This window comes from Hipposideros armiger, unplaced genomic scaffold, assembly GCF_001890085.2.
Source record: "Hipposideros armiger isolate ML-2016 unplaced genomic scaffold, ASM189008v1 scaffold_1868, whole genome shotgun sequence".
NCBI classification, from domain to species: domain Eukaryota; kingdom Metazoa; phylum Chordata; class Mammalia; order Chiroptera; family Hipposideridae; genus Hipposideros; species Hipposideros armiger.
The window spans coordinates 48,461-56,106 of record NW_017733218.1 but is presented as its reverse complement, the minus strand read 5'-3'; positions in this window follow the sequence as shown (position 1 = coordinate 56,106).

The window sequence follows — 7,646 nt, the reverse complement described above, 5'->3', positions numbered from 1 at the left end:
CAGAGGCCCCTTAAACTGCCCTGTTTTTTGGATGCTTTTTTCTTTTTGCTGTTCTCACTAGGTGTTTTCTGCTACTTATCTTCCAAATTGCTGATTCAATTCTCTGCTTCATCTAATCTCCTGTTAATTCTTTCTAATGTAGTCTTCATTTTAGTATTGTATTCTTCATTTCTGGCTGCTTCTATTTTATGTTTTCTAATTCTACTTTTGTTCCCTACTGCTGTGTTGAAATTCTCCCTGAGATCACTGAGCATCTTTATAACCAGTGTTTTGAATACTGCATTTGATAGACTGCTTGTCTCAGGTTTTTTTTGTTTTTGGTTTTTTTTTCAGAGCTTTGTTCTGTTCTTTCATTTGGGACATGTCTCTTTGTCTCTCCATTTTGGCTGTATCCCTGCATTTGAATCTATGTATTAGAAAGATCTGCTATGTCTCCTGGTCTTGGTAGATTGGCCTTATGTAGGAGGTGTCTTGTGGGACCCAGTGGTGCATTCTTCCAGGTCACCTGAGCTGGGTGCTGCAGGTGTGTCTCTTATGTCAGTTGTATTTGCCCTCCTGTTGTAGTTGAACCTTGGTTGCTGTTTGCATGTCAGTTGGAGGGATTGACCCCGAGGCTGATTGGTTGTGTGGATTGGCTGTGACTAGTGTAGAGGCTGTTGTGTAGGGGCTGTCTCTATGGAGCAGGATTCACCTATCAGGGCTCTGGTTCCTGCCCAGGCTTCCCTTTGGGTATGTTATCTATGGAGGTGTCCAGGTTGTGCTTTGGTGTTGTTCAAAGCCAGCCACAGGTCATGCAATTTCTGGCACCTCCCATGTAAGCCAGGTTCAGCTTCCACTTGTGCCCTGCCCAGAGCCACCTGGCATGAGCCAGAAAGTGTTCTGTAGAGGTCTTCCACCCACACTGGGCTTGAAGGTACCTGGGGAGGGTTAAGCTATGAAGCAAGGCTGGCTCCCACTACTTCTGGGCTTGGGGCTGCTTTGCAAAAGCTATAGGACACGCTAAGACCAGGTGCTGCTTGTTTGCTGTTTGTGAATCTTTGAGAGACTTGAGAACTTCCAAAGCAGGAGCCGAGACTGGCCAATTGTATGGAAAAGCCACTGGAAGTCACTGGGGTGGGCTTACAAGTTGGATGAAACAGGGTCCCAGGGAATCACCAGGGCAAGGCAATGGTGTTAGCCAGTTGACGGAGACTCAGATAAAAAGACTGCCTGCATCTACACGCTAGTGGGGAGTGGGCTCAACAAAGCAACAATGGCTCCTGCTAGCACTTCTGTCTAGGAAAAAGAAGCCCCTCCAGTACTCTCCTTAAAGGCACATAATTCAGTTCCTCCCTGTATATCCCCAGTGCCTTTTGAGCTGCTGCCCCAGTGTTGAAGCTCAGAATGAATTAATCTATCAGTGAGTAAGTCTGTTGCATGGAGACTTTAAGAGGAGTGCCTGAGACTGTAGCACCCTCCATCTCAACTCAACCCCAATCTTCACTGGTTTCACCGCCAGAAGTTGTGGGGACTTCTCTTCTGGCACTGGAACGTTGGGCTGGGAGCCTGGTGTGGGTCTGGGACCCCTCACTGCTCAGGAGGGACCTCCATAGCTGAGTTATCTCTCCTTATTTTTACCTGCCACACATGGGTATGGGATAGCCCATTCTGTGTCACTGCCCTTCCTCCCAGTCTCTATATGGCTTTTTCTGTATATCCTCAGTTACAGGACTGTTTTTCATCTAGACTTCAAGTCATTCTCAATGATGGTTGTTCTGTAATTTAGTTGTAATTTTGATGTGATCATGAGAAGATGTAAGCACAGCATTTAGCTACTCACCCTCTTGTCCCCAAACTACATTCATTGGACTATTATTCAGCTATGAGAAAAAAGAAATTTCTGTCACTTGTGATGAGGAGGCACCTGGAAGACATTATGCTAAGTGAAATAAGTTAGACAGAGAAAGATAAATACTGCATGGCATAATTTATATGTGGAATTAAAAGGAAATCAAATTCATAGAAACAGAGAGTAGAAAAGTGTTTGCCAGGGACTGGAGGTAGGGAAAATAAGGAGAGATTGGTAAACGGTATGAAGGTTCAGTTATAACACGAGTCAGGCTTGGCACTCACATGGGGGTCAAACCTGGCGGAGTCTGGCTAGTCTCCCACACTGGGGGTCAAACCCGGGCCTCAGGGAGGAAAACTGGGGATCTAAGCTATTACCTTGCTCGGGATTGGGTCCTCTTGGCGCGGTGTCTAGGTCTTGGCGTCTCGAGCAAAGAATTGAACATGACACAAAGGTAAAGTGGTGAAAAAAGTTTATTAGAAGAGGTAGTATACTCCAAAGAATTAGGAGTGGGCTGAGCACAAAGAAAAGCGGCTCAGGGCCCAAGGTGGCATTATTAGGAGAAAAAGTACATTCCAAAGAGTTTGGAACAGGGCCCGAGCACAGGCCAGGCTCAAAACACTCAAAGGGCTCAAGGGGCAAGTTGGCGTGCAGGAGCCTGGGGGTTTTATCTTTTTTTCTGGGATGGGCTGCTCCCCTCTGGGCACTGGACCACTTGATTGGCACCTGTGATTGATAAGGAGCTATTACCTCACCTTAGGCTGCACATGTCCCTTCCCAAAGTTAGGCCTGTTATAATGATATTAAAGAACTTCTAGGCATATGTATGATATTATAATGATGGTATAATGAGGCTAAGGTGAGATGGAGGTTATTGTAGCCCTCCACTGTGCAGGACCAGTCTAATTTGTTGACTTTGAGTGTCCTCACAGCTCACAGTGGTTAATGGTTAGGGCCGATAAGGAGAAATTCTCAAGGTCTGCAGGCGGTGCTCCCCACAGATTGTGTTCCACATGCAGGAATGCAGAGACCCAATTACCTGTCTCTAACTGCCTGCCTTGTTTTCCCTGAGAGATGTGATCCCCATAAATCTTCTGTATCTGCTTCCAGCTGAGAAGGAGGTAGAGCTGTCTCTACCTACTGGGGAGTCACAAAACTCTCGCCCTATCTGTTCCTAAATAAAAAGAGGGGTCTCTTTTTCCTTGGTTGGGGTGCACTGGAAGTCTCACTGGGATATAATTTGTATCCCAACAGCCCCTAGATGAGGAGAAACAGATGTTAGTTAATAAATTAAAAGCACTGGCTTCAGCGATGGAACTCAAACCCTATTTGTCTTAATTTCAGGTGACTTTTGCTCACTCAGGAGTTAGGTGTGGATTGGCCTGGAAGTGTGTTAAAACCCATTTGGTGTCTGAGATAGTGTTTATTTATCCAAGAGTTAGGTATGGAATGGCTTGGGGAAATGTTGGGCTTACCATGATTATAGCTCACAGGGTTTTAAGTAGTTAGTAAGCAGGGGTGAGAAATATTTTGGGATTTAGGCTAGGAGTAATCTTTAGTTCAGGATTTAGAAACTGACTAGAAGAGAGATTAAGACCACGGACTAAGGAGCTAAGAAACTAGGGAAAAGGAGACTTAAAATTGTTATATTGAGGGGACTAAAATTTCTATAATGATGGAAGCTTAAAACTTCTATAGTGAGGGAGCTCTCCCATATCAATATGCATTTCCATGAGTATGAGCTAATTATTCCCAAATAATTATCACTACTCTTTACTAAAACTAGTTTATTTGTTTTTTTTATTGTGATATTTTAAAGTGTTAAGAGTGTTTAAAGATTTGTAATGTCATGATGATATGAATACTAAGTGAACTGTTGCTTCTAATTTTATGCCAGGATGTTTTCTTCCCCTCTCTTCTGAGACCCTTCACATCACTCTTCCAACCTTTAATTTATATACATGGTTGGAATTGGGTTTTCACAAACACCACACCGAATACTATCACCAGTTACGATGACACTCAGCTAAAAGATTTAGACATTGACCTGCCATTTTTGGTCATTTTCTGTATTTCATATTTTACTGAAGAGTGTCACACTCCCATGTCCTCTCCCAAATTAATATCCACCCAGAGCCTATGAATGTGACCTTATTTGGGAATGGAGTCTTTACAAATGTAATCAAGTTAATATGTGGTCATACTGATGTAAGGTGGACCCTTAATTAATGCAACTGCCATTTTATAAGAAAATATTTGGACACAAAGACAGAGACACACAGGAAGAGCAATGAGATGACAGGGCAGAGCTTGGGGTAATATGTCTGCAAGCCAAGGAATGCCAAGGCCTGGGGGCTCCACCAAAAACTCAGAGAAAGGCATGGAACCTCGTCTCCTCTAGAGCCTTCCAAGTGAGGACAGCCCTGTGGACACCTTCATTTCAGACTTCTGGTCTCCAGACTGTGATAGGATATTTGGTGTTTAAATCAGAAAAGAAATAGAAATATATAATATGTTAGAAGGTATACCAAAAAATTGTAAGAAAACACTTTGAACAGAGTAAGTGGATTGGGAGTGCCGTTTCTGAGAAGGAACTGCAATTCCACTGGGATTCATTGGGAATGTAGTGTTTGGAAAAAGACTTGAATTTGGTAAAAAAAAACCCTAGGATAGCAGGTAAATGAAGACCATTTGAAAACGTACAAGCAACTAATAAAATTTCCTGTTTAAGAAGCATGTCTCAGTATTTGAGGATTAGGAAGGAGGCCGATATAGCTGAAACAGAGTGAGTGAAAGGAACAGTGTTAGCTCATGCATTCTCAACAGAGGTGATGTCATCAAATGAACGAAAACTGATTTTTGATGGTAGTGAAAAAAATCTCACTTTATATATAAAGTATAGATATACATAAAGCACATAAAGAAAAGTGTAATATATTTGTGGTTTTGAATTTTTATAAAGGCAGACAAAGAAAACATATCTGTGAAAGCTCCTTAGCGGTTTGAGGTTGAGGGAGAAAATGAAAAAGGAAAAAAAAAAAAAAGGTTGAGAAACATTGTATTGGAGGATAAGGTGCAAGAGGTAACAAGGCTCAGATCATCCAGGCTTTGTAAGGCTCCAGCTTCTTCATCGTGAAGCATGGAAAGCCACTCCTAGATTTTAAAAGATTAGCAGTTGTATGAGATCTTCCTATATTTTAGATATTGGCCCAAAACAATCACAGGTGTTGTTTGCAAATATCTCCTGCCATTCCACTGGTTCCCTCTTTGTTCTGTTGTTGGTTTCTTTTGCTGTGCAAAAGCTTTTTAGTTGGATATATAATACCATCATATTTATTTTGCTTTTACTTCCCTGCCTTTGAAGTCAAATTCATAAAATTCGCTCTGTACCCCAGGTCCATCAGTTTAGTAACTATGCTTTCTTCTATGCAATTTATTGTTTCAGTTATTATTTTTGGGACTTCGATCCATTTATGTTAATTTTGGTGTATGGTTACAGATAGCAGTCTAGTTTCATTCTCCTGCACGTGTCTGATAGAGGACTCAATAAAGAAGATGTGTTGATATACACAATGGTATACTACTCTATTCATCTAAGAAAAGATGAAATACTGCCATTTGGGACAACATGGATGGACCTTGATATTATTATGCTAAGTAAAATAAGTCAGACAGAAAAAGTTGAGAACAATATGGCTTCACTGATATGTGGGATATATAACTGAAAGCAGCAAAGAAACAAGACAAACAAATAAAGAAACAAAACTCGTAGACACAGACAACAATTAGTGGATAACGGAGGGTAAGGGGGGTGGTGGTAGAAGAGGGTAAACAGGGTCAAATACATGGTGAAGGAAGGAGAACTGACTCTGGCTGGTAAGCATGCAATGTAATATGTAGATGATGTATTATAGAATTGTATCCTTGAAAACTATGTAATTTTACTAACTATTGTTATCCCAATAAATTTATCTTTAATAAAAATGAAAAACAATGTAAGTCCAAGGTGAAAAATAAATTAAATAAAATTTCCATTGTGATTTTGAAGGCAATTGCATTAAATCTGTGTAGTGCTTTAATATGCAATTTTAACTGCTAATATATATATTCTTCCAATCCATGAATTCAGAATACCTTTCCATTTCTTTTTGTTTTCTTCAATTACTTTTAATAACATCTTATAGTTTTTAGTGTATAGGTCCTTCACATCCTTTGTTAAGTTTACTCCTAGGTATTTTATTCTTTTTTGTTGCAATTCCAAAAGAAATGTGGGGTTTTTTTTCCATTTCTTTTTCTGAAATTTCATTGTTAGTATGTAGGAATGCATGCATTTTTGTACATTGATTTTGTATCCTGCGACTTTACTGTATTTGTGTATTGTTTCTAATAGTTTTTTTGTGTGTGGAGTCTTTAAGGTTTTCTATATAAAGAATTATGTCATATACCAACATTATAATTCTTACACAGTAATCTTGAGGGCCAATTAACAATTTATTAACCTCAGATCCAAACCTGTCCTTCAAGATCCTATAAATTTTTCTCCCTTATCAACTAGCATGATGTTGTTTAGCCAGAAAAAGGCATTGGAGGGGCACTGCCAGGGAAAGAACTCTTGTTCCTATTTCATGGTGTTTTCTCTCCATTGGTTTCTGTGGAGTGGCTGCCAGTTGCATGGATGCAGGAAGTCCTGTGGTATTCGTCCTCCAGCAGTTTTTGTGGCCAGTTTCAGTGATAGTTTCCTCTTTTCCAACCTCTGCCTGAGGTCACCATGGTAGGGAGGGCTTCCTGCTTCCCAGTCACAGCCTGAGATCCGTCCTCACCAATAACAGCCAGAGAGGACTGTGGAGCTGCTCTATCCCAGGGCAACCCAGCAAACATGTCTGCCATCAAGTTGTCTGCAGCCGCACTGTGTTCAGTGAAGCCTAAAACCCATCCTGGGGGAGTAGACCTGGCTCCCAAGTCATTTCACTTTTGAGTACTCTTCCTCAACCCTACGGTATTCTTTATAATTTGTTTATCTCCTATTTGTAGCTATCTCCCCTACAAAAACTTAATAGTTCTTTAAACCAAATTTGCCCTCCTCTTTGTCTATTAACTCCTGTATGACTCATAGAATATGCCAGCCTGTGTTGTTGAATCTTCATTTTCAACATTCGAGGGCTAGGACAAATGAACTAATTTGAAAATATAAATGGAATTATTCACTGTATTCACTTAGAAATAACAGCTCTTGACATAAAAATACATGATTTATTTTAATAAAGAGCAAAAGCTTAAGAGACATATAACATGTACTTGGGTATATATTTTTAAAATTAGTAAAAATATAGGTTTAAAAATAATTCTATAACACCCAGGGTGAAGCTTCACATAAACTACGGATTTGAAGTGATTCTGATGCATCAATGTAGACTCATCCTCAGTAGCAAATGTACCATTGTGGTGAGTGATGTTGATCATGGGAAGCTCTGCTTGTATCGGGATGGGGGGATTATGGGAAGACTCAGTACCCATCCTACTTTTTTTGTGAACTTAAAACTGCACTTGGGCCAGCCAAGTGGCGCGATGGTTAAGAACTGGCTTGGGATGCCAGAGGGCCCTGGTTCGGATCCCACGTATGAGGGCCAGTGACACTGCCCTCCACAGCTAAGATGCTGAACAACAGCTCAACCTGGAGCTGGGCAGCTGTGAATCACCAGCAACGGAGTAGGCTGCAGCCCCTGCTGCAGTGGGTTGCCATGGGCTACCGTGTGTAGCCAGCAGCCAGCGTGAGCGGCCAGAGCCGCAGTGAGCGGCCGTCCAGAAGCCGGCGACTGAT